This window comes from Lepidochelys kempii, chromosome 9, assembly GCF_965140265.1.
Source record: "Lepidochelys kempii isolate rLepKem1 chromosome 9, rLepKem1.hap2, whole genome shotgun sequence".
Classification (NCBI taxonomy): Eukaryota; Metazoa; Chordata; order Testudines; family Cheloniidae; genus Lepidochelys; species Lepidochelys kempii.
In genome coordinates, this window is record NC_133264.1 from 49,521,832 (window position 1) to 49,538,732 (window position 16,901).

General features: G+C 43.3%; 1 protein-coding gene across 16 annotated transcripts in view; it reads left to right on the plus strand.

Moving 5' to 3' along the window:
• MAP3K13 (mitogen-activated protein kinase kinase kinase 13) overlaps window positions 1-16,901 on the plus strand; it is a 140,949-nt gene that overhangs the window by 23,750 nt on the left and 100,298 nt on the right. For 2 of the 16 annotated variants that reach the window (XM_073360270.1, XM_073360277.1), the window contains exon 3: window positions 3,585-3,675. The exons of 12 other annotated variants lie outside the window; for them this stretch is intronic. The gene's annotated coding sequence lies outside the window, so the exon portion shown is untranslated. 2 more of the 16 variants (XM_073360272.1, XM_073360280.1) reach the window with 2 other exon arrangements.

The following is a 16,901-nucleotide window of genomic DNA, read 5'->3' on the forward strand; positions in this document are numbered from 1 at the left end:
TCCATGATATAGTACTGTTGCAAAAAAATGAACATCATTTTTTGGAGTCTGAGCCATACACGAGACATAACTCTTCCACTCTACTCATCACTGATAAGGCCTCAACTGGAGTACTGTGTCCCATTCTGTGCATCACACTTCAAGAAAGATGTGGTCAAATTGGAGAAAGTCCAGAGGACAGCAACAAAAATGATTTAAAGGTCTAGAAAACATTACTTATGAGGAAAGATTAAAAAAATCGGGTTTGTTTAGTCTGGAGAAGACTGAGGGGGGATGTAAGTCTTCAAGACATAAAAGGTTGTTGTAAAGAGGAGGTTAATAAATTGTTCTTCTTATCCATTGAGTACAGGACAAGAAGTAGTGGGCTTTAATTACAGGAAGGGAGATTTAGGTTAGACCTTAGGAAAAGCTTCCTAACTGTAAGGGTAGTTAAGCACTGGAACAAATTATCTAGGGAGGTTGTGGAAACTCCATCATTTTAGATTTTAAAGAACAGGTTAGACAAACACCTGTCAGGGATGAGCTAGAAAATACTTGGTCCTACCCCAATGCAGAGGACTGGGCTAGATGACCTATCCAAGTTGATTGCTGATAAAACATTGTGCAAAGGAGCTCCAATGTATGCAATGATGTTTGTACATATAACTGGCTTCCAGCAAACATGACCCCTGGTCAGTGGAGTAGAGAAGGTAGACCAGATAGGCCATGTAAGCTGTAACAGGTGAGGTGGTAATGGGGGAAATACTTGCACTGTTGGGGCTTTTATGCCCGTGATCCTCATCTACACTAGTACTGTGCTGCACCAGTGGAAACTGGCACAGTGCAGGTCCACGTAACAGTTAGCCTTGAGCCAGTCTAATCAAAAAGATACCGTGGTTGCTTGTGCGCTGTTGGGAGCATTGTTGTACGTTGCAGGCATGATGCTGGAGGGGGAATGTGTTGGCACATTAGATTTCCTTAAGTAAAGCCTTTGAGGAGGAGGGATGGAAGGTATTGTTTTCCTTGTGGTGGTGTGGCTTGTGCTGTAATTATTCTCTAAAACAGGACTAATCTATTGTCAGCAGAGGCAAAATAAGCAACGTTTGTCTTTGACTTCTACAGAATAAAATAATTTATTTTCTTCCATTGGATGTTTTTCAGGCTTTATATACAAAGTGTTCCCTCTATCCAAGAGGGCTGCAATCATGGAAGTTTGTGCACACACATGCGTTCTCACTCTCTTCACAGTCATACCTAGACCTATAATTAAGTCACTGCCTTGTTGGCCTGTGAATTACAGTGGGTTGTCAGACCTCTGTCCTTGGGCTTCAGCTTTCTCCAGACATGTAATAAGTTTTGTTTTTCTGTGTCAGGCTAGTAAAGCTTATTCTGTGCTCCTGAGTCCTTTGACAACTCAGGGCTTAAACTAAACTTTCTTAATTCATGTTGATAGTTAAACGGTGCCAGAACATTTTGGAAATGTGTCAGTAGATAGGGCTGTAGGTACTAAATACCATTAAGTGACAATAATGCCTAACATTTGTCAATTGAGAGACCCAGCAGTTGTTGGTGAGCAGCTGCACCCAGGATGAATTAGTAATAAGTCTGTAGTTCTCTCTCTGGTTTAAAGTTGCCACCAGCCTTTTGAAGCTCAGCAGTTACCTGGGATTAAGACTGCAGATATTTTCCAAGCCATGTGGGATGATGAAATGCTGCTTCCTACCTGTGACAGGTAGAAAGACATGATGGTTTGATTAAGGTTGGCTTGCTAGATGTGTTATGAATCCCAAGGAGTTGGTAAATTAACCTATTTTTTTATTTATTTAAATTATAAACAGACCTTAGTAGTTTTTTTTACTTTTAAAAATAAAGTACAAGAATGTCAATTTAAACCAGGTTTGTTGCAATATTTTTCTAATGATAGTCCTTTAATAAAATTAAAATAATTTGAAAAATCCTTTTGTTCTTGTAAGAGTGACATGAATAGATCCAGCAAACCTCATTAAAGTCCACCTGAGAGAGGCAAGATGTAGCACCCTTCAAGGGTTTAGCCACCAGTTAGGTCAAATAAGAGATCTTTGCAGATTACTTATGAAAGGGATTCATATGTATACAGCATTATTTTGTGATGCAGACAAGTTGCAAAACAAACTTTTGATGACCGTGAACTGATTATCAGTTTGATAATTTACAAAAAAAATTTTTGGTGTGAAGCTTGTGGTGCAAAAATATTCATCTGCAACAAAACTGGCTTTGAAGCACCACTCCACAGTTCATATAGGTGTCCCAAGCAGGAATTGATTCATTAGGAAATGAATTCTCATGAGTTTAGCCTGTTTTCTGACAGATACACCAGCATGAAATGAATTCTGATGGTGTCAGTCCATTTCGGGTGGGTATCTTGTGTAGTAATGCGTTCATCTGTTAATATGCTGAAAATCATCCAAGGCTGCTTTGATATGGGGTCTTGAGCAGGACTCAAACCCAGCTACTAAGAATTAGATCACAAGAACAGGAGGTGGAGGAGAAAGAGGGCAAAGGGGGTTATCTGTGGCCTTTTTTTTTTTTTCCCCCTCCTCTTGGCTTGTTTAATCATTTGTGCACCCATTGCTGTGGCATCTGGGCATACAATGAAAATTTAAATTCAACTGGATGTGACATCTACTATAGTTTAATATTAAAAGCAATTTAAATACCTCTCTATAGTCTTCAACCAGCTGATGGTCTAAAATCAACAGAATGCTTCACCAAGAGGATGTGTCTTGGTCCACACCCTAAAGGTCAACAAAGTCAAAGTTGGGTGGACTGCTGGAGACAGTAGGTTCTGCAGATGCTATCCCTGAGAACCCAAGTGTTCCTATCCAGGCAATTTCAGCAGAACCTTTCTATTCATCAATTGTATATGGCTAAAAAATACCTTTACATCAGTTAGGCACCCTAAAATGTAGTGGATAATGAACTCTGCTTAAGGACCTAGTTCAGCATGCACTGACATCAGTGGAAGAACTCCCATTAATTTCAGTGAGAGCTGTATTAGGCATTAAATGCATCATTTAAAATAAAACAAAAAAAAACGGGGCTGGCATGGAACTCTGGTTGTAAGACTGGTGGTGGTGACACAGTTACATTGCCATGCTGAGTCAGAGTTCAGGATTTCATTTTAGTACCTGGATTGGCAGAAGCTGGGAATGCAGCAAACACAACAAGCTCCTCCTTCGGAAGGAAGCATTTCATGTTGCTTCCTCCTAATGGCAGTTAAAGCCATCTTCAAGGGTGGGGCTCGTTGCCTTTGAAGAGAGCTGCATATTGCCTTTCTCAGAAGGACTGTGACTGCAGAATAAGTTCTTGGAGTGTGGGGAAAAGCGGGGGATCCTGGAGACTCATAAGGCCCCACCCTAAGGGGAAGAAAGAATTCTGGGATTCACAGGCTTACTCGGTATTTTCTTTGCATCTCTCGCTCTTCAAATGTGTTGAACTCGACCTTTGAGAAGTTACTGATAAGCTGTTATCAGCCACGAGTTAAAATAACAAACCCTCCCACCTTACTCAATTAGATAGAAACTCCCCAGGCCAAATTAATGTGTACAAATGTTATACCAATCCAGGCACGACAGCCTGGCTGAGGACAAAGTTTACTGTGTGAAGAAATCAACCGCAACTGGTAGTTTCACTGTTTATGCAGCCTGTCCCTGTATTGTAAGTATTTCTTTTTACATAGAATATTTTGTTTGGAACTGGGTGTGGTATTGTGAATATGAAATTATGTTCGTAGTCTTGTTAGAAAGATAGAATTATTAAGGGATCTAAAACTGGACATGGGAGAAATCATGCCCTGGTAGAAGTCATTGGCAGCAGTAGGGCCAGGATTTCACCAAAGATTATTTGTCTCTGTGACTCTCTTGATTTCCCATTCCTTTAAGTCATGTTTTCAGGGGACAGTATTTTAACCCAGACAGTAATAACAGTTCTGAAGATTTTATTAGGGCAAGAAATGCTAGAGTGAAAGAATTTCTCTTAATTCCAAAAGGGAATTAAAAAAATGCAGTCAGTCAGCAAGCATTTTGCATTGGCCTCTATAGAATGTGTTTTAGGTTTTTTTGGTTCCAGTCTGTAGAGCTTGGAATTAACCCAAATGTTAGTTCATAATATTGGTTACTATATATGCACATTGTAAACAATTTTGTTTATTAAATATCTTAATAAAGTGTATGCATTTGTGCTTAACTGAATCCTATGAGTTGTTGAGTGCCCTTAACTCCCACTAGCTTGAATGGGCATTGGAGATTCTCAGCTCCTTGCTGGAATGAGGTCTAAAAGAGGCAGGTATAGAATAAAGGGTAAACCATAAAACAGAAGCATTGGTAGACTAGGGTGCAGGTTTAACTGACATACTGGTACAAGTGATAAAGACCCTGATATCTTCTCTGTTGTAGGGTGCCTGTGGTTCTTAACTAAGAATCAGGCCAGTTCTGGACTGACTGTTTAAAATCTGTTCTAGAAAAGCATTGGTGTTTATGTAAAAAAATTCTAATGGCATGTTGCCACTTTCCAGCATTTATATCCTCCAGTGTTTTTAAGAATCTCTTTACAGTCTACTGCTCTTAATTTTCTATGTGCCTGGGCCATCTTTTAACTGTATTTAGAACTATATTGAAACTATCCATCATATGTTCCTTATTATTATAATGCTTTTATTTAATTTAACATTAATCTTGTCTTTGTATTTTTGTTTAATCTCTGAGGGTTTACGTTTTGTGGAACAGGAAAATAAAGCTTGATCTTTATACTCCATTTTCCCTCTTGAGACACTTAAGGGTGTGGTGTACTGTAATCACCTGTTCTTTCCCTTGATTAACAACTTTTCTTTTTCATTGGGCTATTCAGATTCTTGACATTTTTAGATAAAAACCTATGTTGATATTTATATTTAAAATAATTTGTTACAGACCTTTCTCAAGTTCCATCTAATCCAAATGAGCCCGTTAAAATATAGTAGTATACATTCTGAGTATTTTATTCTGATTCTAATTTCATTTTCAAGAAACTCCATTTGCCATCTCCTTGTTGCAGTTAATGCAGTAACCCAAATTATAGTGATACCATCTCATAACTTTTTATAATTCTTAAGTAAAATTCCTTCCAGCTAGAGTAGGTACACTACTGTAGGAAGTATAATCAGGTTTATCTCAGGCCCTGTCTACACTGTCAAGTTTGTGCACAGTAAAGCAGCTTTGAGCACTGTAACTCCCAAGATGTAGACGCTGCCAAGCCACTTAGTGCGCAGAAACTGCGCAGAGCAGCGTTCTTAAAAAACAAAACAAAACACTTGGAGAGGCTTGGAGCTTTCTGCACCGGGGCTACAGCGCTGCGGTGCCAGTGTAGACACCGTGGTGATTCCAGCGCTGCGATTGGCCTCCGGGAGGTGTCCCACAATGCCTCTTCTCACCTCTCTGGCCATTGGTTTGAGCTCTACTGCCCTGCCCTCAGGTTGACCAACTGTCGGCCTCACCCCATACATTCCTTTGCAAATTTGAAAGTCCCCTTCCTGTTTGCTCTGTGATGCATGCAGTGGTCTCAGCACATCTTTCTAGGTGGCCATGCCTGCTCCATGCACCAGGTGATCCCCCGCTTGGAGCAATGCTGAGTGCTGGACCTCATCAGTATTTGGGGAGAGGAGGCTGCGCAGTCCTAGCTGCGCTTCAGCCGTCAGAATTATGATACCTACGGACAGATTTCTAGATGTATGACAGAAAGGAGCCATGACCGGGACACACTGCAGTGCAGGGTCAAAGTGAAGGAGCTGCGGAACACCTACCACAAGGCGCGGGAGGCAAACCGCCGCTCCAGTGCTGTGCCCATGAGCTGCTGGCTCTACAAGGAGCTGGATGCGATACTCGGTGGTGACCCCACCTCCACTGTGGAGGACCCTGTGGATACTTCATTGGCTTGCGTGCCAGTCGAGAGTGGACCGAGCCAGGAGGGGGCAATCTTGGACAAAGAGGGGGAGAGGGACCCAGAGGCAGAGGATGACTCGGAGGCCAGAGATACATGCAGTCAGGTTTTCTTTTCTACCCTGGAGGAGCCTAGGAGTCACAGCAGTCAGAGCTTGGTGAAGTGCAAAGAGGAGAGAAGGCCCCTGGTAAGTGGATCTGATTTTGGGAATTGCTGAAGCGAGTTGTTGGGGGCAGGAGCTTTGCAGAAAGCAGGCTTGTCTCCCACCTCATGCCTAGCCTGAGTGGTGGAACAGGCTGTTGATACACTCCCTCACTTCATGGGAATCTCCTTCAGAGATCTCCAGGAAAATCTCGTGGAGATACTGGGCAATCCGCTGCCGCAGGTTCCTCGGCAGAGCTGCTTTGTTTCATGCCCCATTAACAGTAACTTTCCCGTGCCACTTTGCCTTGACAGGTGGGGGGATTATTGCTTCACACAGGCTAGGCGCTAGGGTGGAAGCCGCAGGCTTGGAGAAGACCCTCCCTTGATTCCCTGCTCACCCTCAGCAGCGAGATATTGTTCATAATTATTCCTGTCACCACACTTTCCACAGGAGGGGATCATAATCAGGCCCACCCTACAGTGCTGACTCTCTCCAGGTTCCCAAGAGCCCATTGTATAGCAGGGTCTGGGAACAGTGATTTACCCTGCCCCTGTGGCTACTCACCATTTTGGGGGTCTTGTGGCTCATGTGTGCTTGCCTGAGGTCAGCCAGTTAATGACAGGTATGCGAGTACTGGCTGCATTTTAAAGCACTGAAACAGTGTTTTCTGTGTTGGAAACAATACTGCTTCTGTAAAATGTTGCATTTAAACTTCACAGAGTTGACCTTGGGAGCACAGCCTCTCTCTATATTATCGGCGGCAGAACAACTGTGCAGAATTAGAAAGCGTCCAAGAAGAACTAAAGAGGACTTTCTGCGTGAGGTTATGATGCAGTCTGCCGCCAAGAAAAAAGAATTGAAGGAGTGGCGGGACAGCGAGAAGAGGGGACCTAAAGGAGAATGCGGCACACCAGAAAGAAGCCACGGAGCGGCTCTTAACAGTTATGGAGTGCCAAGCAGACACACTCCAGGTGATACTAGCTCTTCAAACCAAGCAGCTCCGTGCCCACCCTCCCCTGCAGCCTCTGTTGCAAAACTCTTTCCCATGTGCCCCCACACACATCTCCAACACACTGTTATCAACCTCCTGGCTCCACTCTCTACCCACAGCATTCCACTGCTCCCTCCTCACAGTCCAGCACTGTGGACTCCCACTGCACTCAACACCCATCCCTCTGCAGTTTGGCCCTGCTGAAGTACAGCACGCGCTACATCGTACTCCAAAGGAGAAGGTTGGGTATGATCCCTGGACATACACAAATCTGTAGCCATCCCGGGACCCCTCCTCCTCTTGAGACCTCCCTTCCTCCATCCCCCTCCCTGCTGCTGATTTTTTTTTTGTTTGAGACTCTCTGGTTGTTTTTCAATAAAAGAACTGTGTTGGTTTGAAAGCAATCTTTATTCTATTAAGTGAAAGCAAAAAGAGCACTGCAAAGCAACATACAATTATGTTAAGGTCCCTTCTTGCATCATGTACACCAATCACCTCCAAGCATTACAAGCACTGCAGTCCCGAGCATAGCAACAAATATTAGTGGCTTTCAGCTTCAAATTGCTGCCTCAAAGCATCCCTGAACCTTATGGCCCCACGCTGTGCCCCTCTAATAGCCCTGGTCTGTGGCTGTTCAAACTCAGCTTCCAGGCACTGAGCCTCTGCGGTCCAGCCCTGAATGAAGCTTTCACCCCTCCCTTCACAAATATTATGGAGTGTACAGCAGGCGGCTATAAGCATAGGAATATATTGTCATCGGCCATGTCCAGCTTCCCATACAGGCATCGCTAGTGGGCTTTTAAATGGCCAAATGCACACTCCATAGTCATTCTGCACTTGCTCAGCCTGTTGAACTGCTCCTTGCTGCTGTCAAGTTGCTCTGTGTATAGCTTCATAAGCCACGGCATTAAGGGATAGGCGGGGTCTCCCAAGGCCACAATGGGCATTTTGACTTCCCCTATGGTGATCTTCTGGTCAGGGAAGAAAGTCCCTGCTTGCAGCTTCTTGAACAGGTTTGTGCTCCAAAACATGAGTGCATCATGCACCTTTCCGGACCAGCCTGCGTTAATTACTGTGAAACGCCCACGGTGATGCACAAGTTCCTGGAGAACCATTGAGAAATACCCCTTGCGATTAATGTACTCTGTGGCTAGGTGGTGTGGTGCCAGAATTGGAATGTGCATGTCGTTGGTTGCTCCTCTGCAGTTCAAGAAGCCCATTTGTGCAAAGCCATCCACAATTCACGCACATTGCCCAGAGTCACTGTCTTTTGGAGCAGGATGCAATTAATGGCCCTGCACACTTCCATCAACACGACTCCAACGGTCGACTTTCCCACTCCAAACTGGTTAGTGACCGATTGGTAGCAGTCCTGAGTAGCCAGCTTTCACAGTGCAATTGCCATGTGCATCTCCAACGGCAGGACAGCTTTCATTCTCGTGTCCTTGCACTCCAGGGCTGGGGCAAACTCATCACACGGTCCCATGAATGTGGCTTCCTCATGCGAAAGTTCTGCAGCCACTCCTCGTCATCCCAGACATGCATCACGATGTGATCCCACCACTCGGTGCTTGTTTCCCGAGCCTAAAAGCAGCATTCCACTGTGGTCAGCACCTCTGTGAATGCTACAAGCAATCTCATGCTAGTATGCATGTTGAGATCGATGTTGCACTCCTCTTGCCTTTGTAGTTTAAGGAGTAATTCCACGGCCACTAGTGACGTGTTGACCAGTAAGTTGCTTGCACTGACCAACAGGTCGGGATCCATTCCTGCAGCCCGAAAGGGGCAGGGCGCGCAGTACAGAAACCATTAAAAGATGGCACCAAATGCAGACGGAATCAGAGGGTTTTCTGGGATCTGAAGCAATGCATCACGGGGCATTGGGACAGGACCCAGGATGCCCCATGACCCCTTCCGCCTTCCCACAAGTCTTAACGGCAAAAGAGAAAGAGGTGCTCTGTGGGATAGCTGCCCAGAGTGCACTGCTCCGAATAGTGCCACAAGTGTGAACATGCTATTGCACAGGCAGCTGTCAGTGGGAACACACAACAGCAGTTTTCCTTTGGCGCTCTCTGAGTGGTGCTGTAACTGCCGGCGCTGTAACTTTGCAAGTGTAGACATGCCCTCAGTAATGCCTCTTCTGTCTTTCTACGAGTGTTTTTTTTTTTTTTTAACCATTAGTATGAGTCAAAGATCATAATGACCTCTTTGGTTGATAATCTCCTTTGAGTGGCAAATTGTCCACATTTTCAAGGAGCTCACATACTATTGTCTCATTAACTTGTGCTTCCCTCATCTGCTTGTTTTACCCACTCTTTGTCACTCATTTTATACTTGTGTGAATTAAAACGGATATAGTTATTTTGGTGCAAGTCTGTGTGTGATCACTCAATTTAAGTCAGTTTATTGCTGACTGCAGCCAATTTTATTCCAAAATAGGAGTATCCATACACAGACTTGCACCAAAATAATTACATTTTAATCGTACCTTTTGTTATGTCAGGCCATGTGTGGGACCATGAATCTTGAAAGGTGTGTTGTGAAGGTGTGGCTCATCGCAGCAGTGGAATTTTTTGCATCTGTTCTGGCAGGGTCTGGTGCCACTTTGAATTGGTGTATCCTTGTCTGTGGTGAGTTTGCTTCTGATAATGAGGTTGGAGTGGGGGTTGTTTGAAAGCCAGAAGAGGAGATTTAGGAAAGATTTCTTTCAGGATGTGGTCCCTATCGAATATGGGTGTAATTGTTGGATGCTACCCCGTATGGGGTCTAGCGTGAGGTGGTAGGTGACAAGTAGAGGCGTGTGGTTGGAGGGGGTTTATTTCTGTGTTGAATCAAGTTCTCTTGCGATATTTCGGTGGCTTATTCCATGATGCAATCTACTTCTCTGGTTGAGAGTAGCAGCCGTGTTAGTCTGTATCCGCAAAAAGAAAAGGAGTACTTGTGGCACCTTAAAGACTAACAAATTTATTATGCTCAAATAAATTTGTTAGTCTCTAAGGTGCCACAAGTACTCCTTTTCTTTCTCTGGTTGAGTGTCCTTATTTAATGGAGGTGGTTTTAAGTTTATTAAGGTATTTATCCTGGACTTTCTCCTTGGATTATGTTCTGTAGTATCTGAGTACCTGGCTGTAGTGAACAGATTTCTTGGTGTGTTAGGGGTGGATACTGGACCCATGAGGGTAGGTCTGGTGATCGTTGGATTTCTTTTATATAGTTGTCTGTAGGGCTCCATTGTTGAAGCTGATCATGGTGTCCAGGAAGTTAATGCTAGTGTGGGAGTGTTCTAAAAAGGGTTTAGTGGATGGCTGGGGTTGTTTAAATCCTGTGTCCAGAGGATGAAAATATCCTTGATATATCTAAGGCATATCATTGATTTATGGTGCATTTGTCCAGAAATTCTTCAAGGTGGCCCATGAAGAAGTTGGCATATTGGGGAGCCATCCTTGTACCCATGGCTGTTCCCATGGTTTGGAAAAAGTGTTCGTCACTGAATGTAAAATGATAAAGGATGCAATGGATGAGTTTGACGATCTTTGGGTTGGATTCCTGAGTGTTGTCCATTATCTTGTAAATACTGTATTTGAGACTCCACTGCTATGATGATCAATACACCTTTCAAGATCTATGGGTCCTTGTAGCGGGGCAGTCACCCCCTCCGGTTTGGAAGAGGTTAAAAACGGCCCTGGGAAAGGGCTGCCCCAGGGAGCCAATCACGAATGGGCTTGAAGCAGCCAATTAGGGCCCAGCAGGGCCAGTATAGGAAGGGCTCCTGGGGAAAAGGAAGTGAGTCTTGCTCAAGCAGTGGAGCAAGAAGGGCCGAGCTGCCTGGCAGAGACAGGGGTACCTTGGACAGAGCAGTACTGGGAAAGGGCAGGCTGAGTTGGGGAGCTCTGGCCTGGTGACCTCCCAGGCTGAGGCCTTGCAGTAAAGGCCTCAGGAGGTCCTAGGGCTGCAGGGAGGCAGCCAGGCCGAGAAAAGGCAGCAGGTCAAACCCCCTCGCCAGTGATGAGTGGCCATTTCAGACTGCAGTTTGCCCTTGAGAGAAGGGGCTAGATGACAACTGGCAGTAGCCACTGAGGCAAGGTGGTTATAGGGGGGTTGGGGTTCCCCTGGGAGGGGAGACCCAGAGTGTGGGGCACTGCTGTGGGGCAGCACCCCAAGGTAAGGGGCACCAGGGTCGGGGAAGGACACGGGGCCGGAGATGGTGGAGACAACAGGGCATGTAAGCAAGGGCGAGAAATCAGCCAGAGGAGGGCGCTCCTGAGCTGGATGAGCTAATTCTCGGACTGACCAGCAGGAGGCACCACGCCAGTGAGTCGGCAGTCTGCTACAGTTCTACATATCCCTATCACAAGTGGTATACCTCATCCAGTGCATTGAATGACCCTATAACAAATATGTGTGGGTGAAACTAGACAATCACTATGCTCTTGAATGAACTCACACAGAAAAATGATAAACAACAAAAACACCTCATCACCTGTGGTTGAATGCTTTTCACAAAGCGATCATGCTAAATCTGACCTCTGTCCTTAAGCTGAAAGGAAACCTGCACCAAATATTAAAAAGACAAGCCTGGAAGCTTAAATTCATAACATTGCTAGATACTAAAAATCATGGACTGAGCAGAGACTCTTTGTATTTGTGGTTTATTACAACAATCTATAACCCACTTATCTTCACCCCACCATGTCTGGAGAGGTCTTGAATGGTCACCTTGAATGGTCCCTTGAAATATGTGCTAACTACTTATGCTAAATAAGCTGTTCCACCTTTGTTTAGCTGTGACACTCTGAATACATTTCCCAGACCTAAAGAAGAAGCTCTTTGTAGCTCAAAAGCTTGTCTCTTTCACCAACAGAAGTTGGTCCATTAAAAGATATTACTCACGTGCCTTGTGTCTCTAATATCCTGGGGACCAACATGACTACAACTATGCTTTATACAATAGATGTAGAGAGACATTTTGTGCTGTTCTGTCATGAATGCAATGAAGGTAGAATCAGTTAGTTCTTGGATGAGTGTGTTGAGGGTAGTATTGTTTGAAAAATATTTGTCAGGGTTTCCTCCCCACTCTGAACTCTGGGGTGCAGATGTGGGGACCGCATGAAAGCCCCCTAAGCTTATTTCTACTAGCTTAGGTTAAAAACTTCCCTAAATCCTTTTGTCCTTGGACAGTATGCTGCCACCACCAAGTGATTTAGACAAAGAATCAGGGAAAGGACCACTTGGAATTCCTATTCCCCCAAAATATCCCCCCAAGCCCTACACCCCCTTTTTGGGAAGGCTTGAGAATAATATACCAACCAAATAGGTAAACCAGATTCTTAAAAAACAGAACTTTATTAGAAAGAAAAAAAAAAGTAAAAGAAGCACCTCTGTAAAATCAGGATGGAAGGTAACTTTACAGGGTAATCAGATTCAAAACACAGGATTCCCCTCTAGGCAAAACTTTAAAGTTACAAAAAACAGGGATAAACCTCCCTCTTAGCACAGGAAAAAGTCACAAGCTAAAACAAAACCTAATCTAACGTGCCTTGTCTTATTTACTTACACTTTTTGCAATATTGAGACTCATTTTAGGATGGTTTATAGGAGGAGTTTTCTGACCTGATGCTTCTCTGCTTACCAAGAGAACACACAACCCCGCCTTGGATTTGAAAGTATCTTCTTTCCCCATTGGTCCTTTTGGTCAGGTGCCAACCAAGTTATTTGAGCTTCTTAACCCCTTACAGGTAAGGAGGAATTCTAGGCTACCCTTAGCTGTATGGTTATGACAGTATTAGAGAAAGTATTATTGTACATTAGTGCAATGCTGGCATAGGACATGAAAATTGAGTGCCAGTTGAGGTCTTGAGGTGATGTAAATTTGGGGACATTAGGTCAAGCTGTTCCTGAGATAAAGTACTCTCCAAAGTGACCTGGTTTTGTTTTGTTTTTAAATCGCTTTCTTATGTTGCTTTTTTCTGTGTCAGATATGAAGTTTCTCTTTAATTTATGGTTTCCTGGCTTCTTACTGTTTGCTGTGTCCTGAGGGGAGAGATTTAAACAACTTTAAGTTGACAAGGGAATTAAGAAATTGCTTTTCTTATTATATTTTTAATTTTCCATTTTCATAATTAGTGAAGATCAAAAAAATTGTAATGAATACATTTATTTCAATTGTCTGCAGGTGAATGGAGACATTCATAGTTCACAATTATATGGTGAACTATTTCTTCAAATAAAACTTGATCTGTAGCTTGTTTATGAACAGTTCATTGTGAGTATTCAGTATTTATTATTTGAACTGGTTTCAGAGTGATAGCCGTGTTAGTCTGTATCAGAAAAAAAACGAGTACTTGTGGCACCTTAGAGACTAACAAATTTATTTGGGCATAAGCTTTCTTGGGCTAAAACCCACTTCATCGGATGCATGCAGTGGAAAATACAGTAGGAATATATATATACATAGAGAACATGGAAAAAATGGGTGTTGCCATACCAACTCTAATGAGACCAATTAATTAAGGTGGGCTATTATCAGCAGGAGAAGAAAAACTTTTTGTAGTGATAATCAGGATGGCCCATTTCAAACAGTTGACAAGAAGGTGTGAGTAACAGTAGGGGGGAAAATTAGCATGGTGAAATACATTGTACTTTGTGTAATGACTCTTCCAATTCTGCAGTTTCTCATTGGAGTCTGTTTTTTGAAGTTTTTTATGTTGGAGAATTGCGACTTGTTACAGTTGGTATGGCAACACCCATTTTTTCATGGTGTGTGTGTGTGTGTGTGTGTGTGTGTGTGTATGTATCTTCCTACTGTATTTTCCACTGCGTGCATCCGATGAAGTGGGTTTTAGCCCACGAAAGCTTATGCCCAAATAAATTTGTTAGTCTCTAAGATCCCACAAGTACTCCTCGTTTGTTTTTTTTGTAATTTGAACTGTTTTACATAAACACAGCTCATGTTGTGTGTTTCTGTTCTCAGTCTTAGCGGAATGTAACACTTAGAACCAGGATTCTAGTGTGAATGTTCACAATTACAAATTCACAGTTCACATTCTGTGAATATTTTGCAATATTCATTTTAAAGCTGCCTGTTTCAGAAAACATTCCTGTCAGTGTATTAACTTTGTAGAATAGTCACAGAAAGCTAACACACGAAGGGGTGCGGGAATGGAAATTGTTCTGCAAGTAAAGTTTTTGCTTCTGACTGAACAGATTTCAGTCTCTCCCAAGTCATAATTAAAGGTGTTTGTTCCGGTTTTATATTTTCTCTTAAAATAATAATGTTGTTACAAACCTCCAAATACCTTATGATTTGTTATATAAAGTCTGTTTGTTAGAAAGATTTAAAGTCCTATAAAGTCAATTTCAGTGTAAATCCAAGTATTCAGACTTGAAGTAGGTTTAGTACGATATAATATTTTCAGTTTCAAAATATGTAAACATACCTGTGATCTGATTCTCCAATGACTTGACATACTGTGGGAGTAGTTTGATTTCAATGGGGATATGCACAATGCATAAAGTTAAGCAGATCCCCATGTCTTTGCAGGATAAGGGCCATAGGCACTTGTCTTTTAGAAATAAAGTCTCTGACCATAGCAACAAAATTGTGCTAGAGTCACTGAATCCCATCTTCTATATCTATACCCAGTGCAGAGATTTTGGTAATTAAAGCTGTTCTGAAAGAAGGCTTTTTTTCCTTTTATAACATAGTTTTATTTTTACACAAACAAAAAAATCATTTCCCCACACATCTGAGTGTGCGTGCGGGGGAGCAACTAAGGGTTGGAGGACCTTAATTATTAGTACTAGGTCTACTGTGAAGAGGTCTTTGTCTGATGTGTGTTTGTAGCAGTAAGAACAGTCCATTTTTGAGATGATTGTATCCAAAATTTATTATGTTCTGAAACTGTCATGCCTTAACTGCATCAGCCAGATGAGCCATTGGCTTGGAGGAACTTTGACTTTTTTCTAGGAACTAGTGCCATCTGTAGATAATGGGAACATGATAGTTTTCTACAAGTGTTTGAAAGGTGTAAACACAAAGGAAGGAGACTAATAGTTTAGGGTTGTACACTGGGATATAACCAGGTGCGATAGAATATAATTAAGAAAGAGAAAATTTAGTAATGAATGAATGGAAAAAATGTAATTTCTAAAATCTATTTGATGTGGCATATTCTTTCAAGGAAAGTGCTGTAAGCTCCATTACCTAGGACACGTATTCATATATTCCAAGGCCAGAAGGGATCATTGTGACTCTGAGCTCTGGTATAACCCAGGCCATAGGATTCCCCCCAACACCCCCCCCCCAAAAAAAAAATTCCTCCAGCATATCTTTTGGAAAAACATCCAATCTTGATTTAAAAATTGTTAGTGGTGGAGAATCTACCATGACCATTGGTAAATTGTGCCAGTGGTTAATTACTTTTACCATCAACAATTGATCTTATTTCCAGCCTGAACTTGTCTAGCTTCAATTTCCAGCCATTAGATCATGTTGTTCCTTTGTCCGCTAGATTGAAGAGCCCATTAGTAAATATTTGTTCCCTGTGTAGGTACTTACAGACTATAATCAAGTCACTCCTAAACCTTTGCTTTGTTAAGCTATTAGTGCCATTGTACAAGGCACTGGTAAGACCTTGTTTGGTAACTAGAATTGTATATAGTATTCCAATGTTCTAGAAAGATTAATTTAAACTGGAACAGGTGCAGAGGAGAGCGAGTAGGATGATGGGAACGAAGGGCTCATTTTATGGGAAGAGGCTGGACGAGCTTGTTTAATCTAGCCAAAAGAAGGCTGAGAAAAGATATAATTGCTCTCTGTAAATATATCAGGGAGTAAATACCAGGGATGGTGAGGAGCTATTTAAGCTAAAAGACAATGTTGGCACAAGAAAAAATGGATATAAACTGGCAATGAATAAATTCAGACTGGAAACCAGAAAAAGCTGTCTAACCATCAAATTTGTTCGGTTCTGGGTCAGCCTCCCAAAAGGAGTTATGTGGGCAAACAACTTAATTAGTTTTCAGAGAGCTAGACAAATTTGAGTGGGATTGTATGATGGGATTGCTTGTGATGGCAGGGGGCAGGGTTCAGAAGCAGTGTTCCCTTTAATTTTTCTCACATGTGTGAAATGAATTTTATGTGCACCAATATAAAGGTTATGTGTGCCACATCACCTCCATATTGATGCACATAACAAAATTAATGTAAAGGGATGGGGCCAAGGGGTTCGGAGTATGGGAAGAGGCTCAGCGCTGGGGCAGAGGGTTGTGGTGCGTGGGGTGAGGGCTCTGGCTGGTGGTGGGGCCAGGAATGAGGGGTTTGTGGTGCAGGCTGCCCTGGGGCTATGGTGGTGCCACGGCAGGTCTAGGCTGGGGCTGGGTTGGGGCCAGGGGAGGGGCGCCTCTCCCCTGGCCGCGGCAGGTCCAGGTTGGGCTCGGGCTGGTGGAGGGACACCTATTTTCTGCCCACAGCAGCTCCAGGGCTGGGCTGGGGCCAGCAGGGAGAGGCGCCTCTCCCCCGGCTGCAGCAGGTCCGGGGATGAGGGAGACACGCCTTTCCCCCCCCGCAACCTGAGTGCCTGTGCCATGCTTAATAGGCTACTGTGCACATGGCCACGCAGCTTAGGGGGAACTGAGCTGAGCTCCACAGCCATGTGGTTCACTTCCTGTTTGTCTTGTGTTCCTAAAAGCTCATACTTCAGGGTTTTAGCTGGCTTCTTGCAGGGGTCAGGAAGGAATTCCCCCTTCCCCTGCCCCATTCTGTTTTTTTTTTTTTAATCTCCTTCCTCAGAAGCATCACGGATGGCCACGGCTGTATATGGGACATTGCATGGA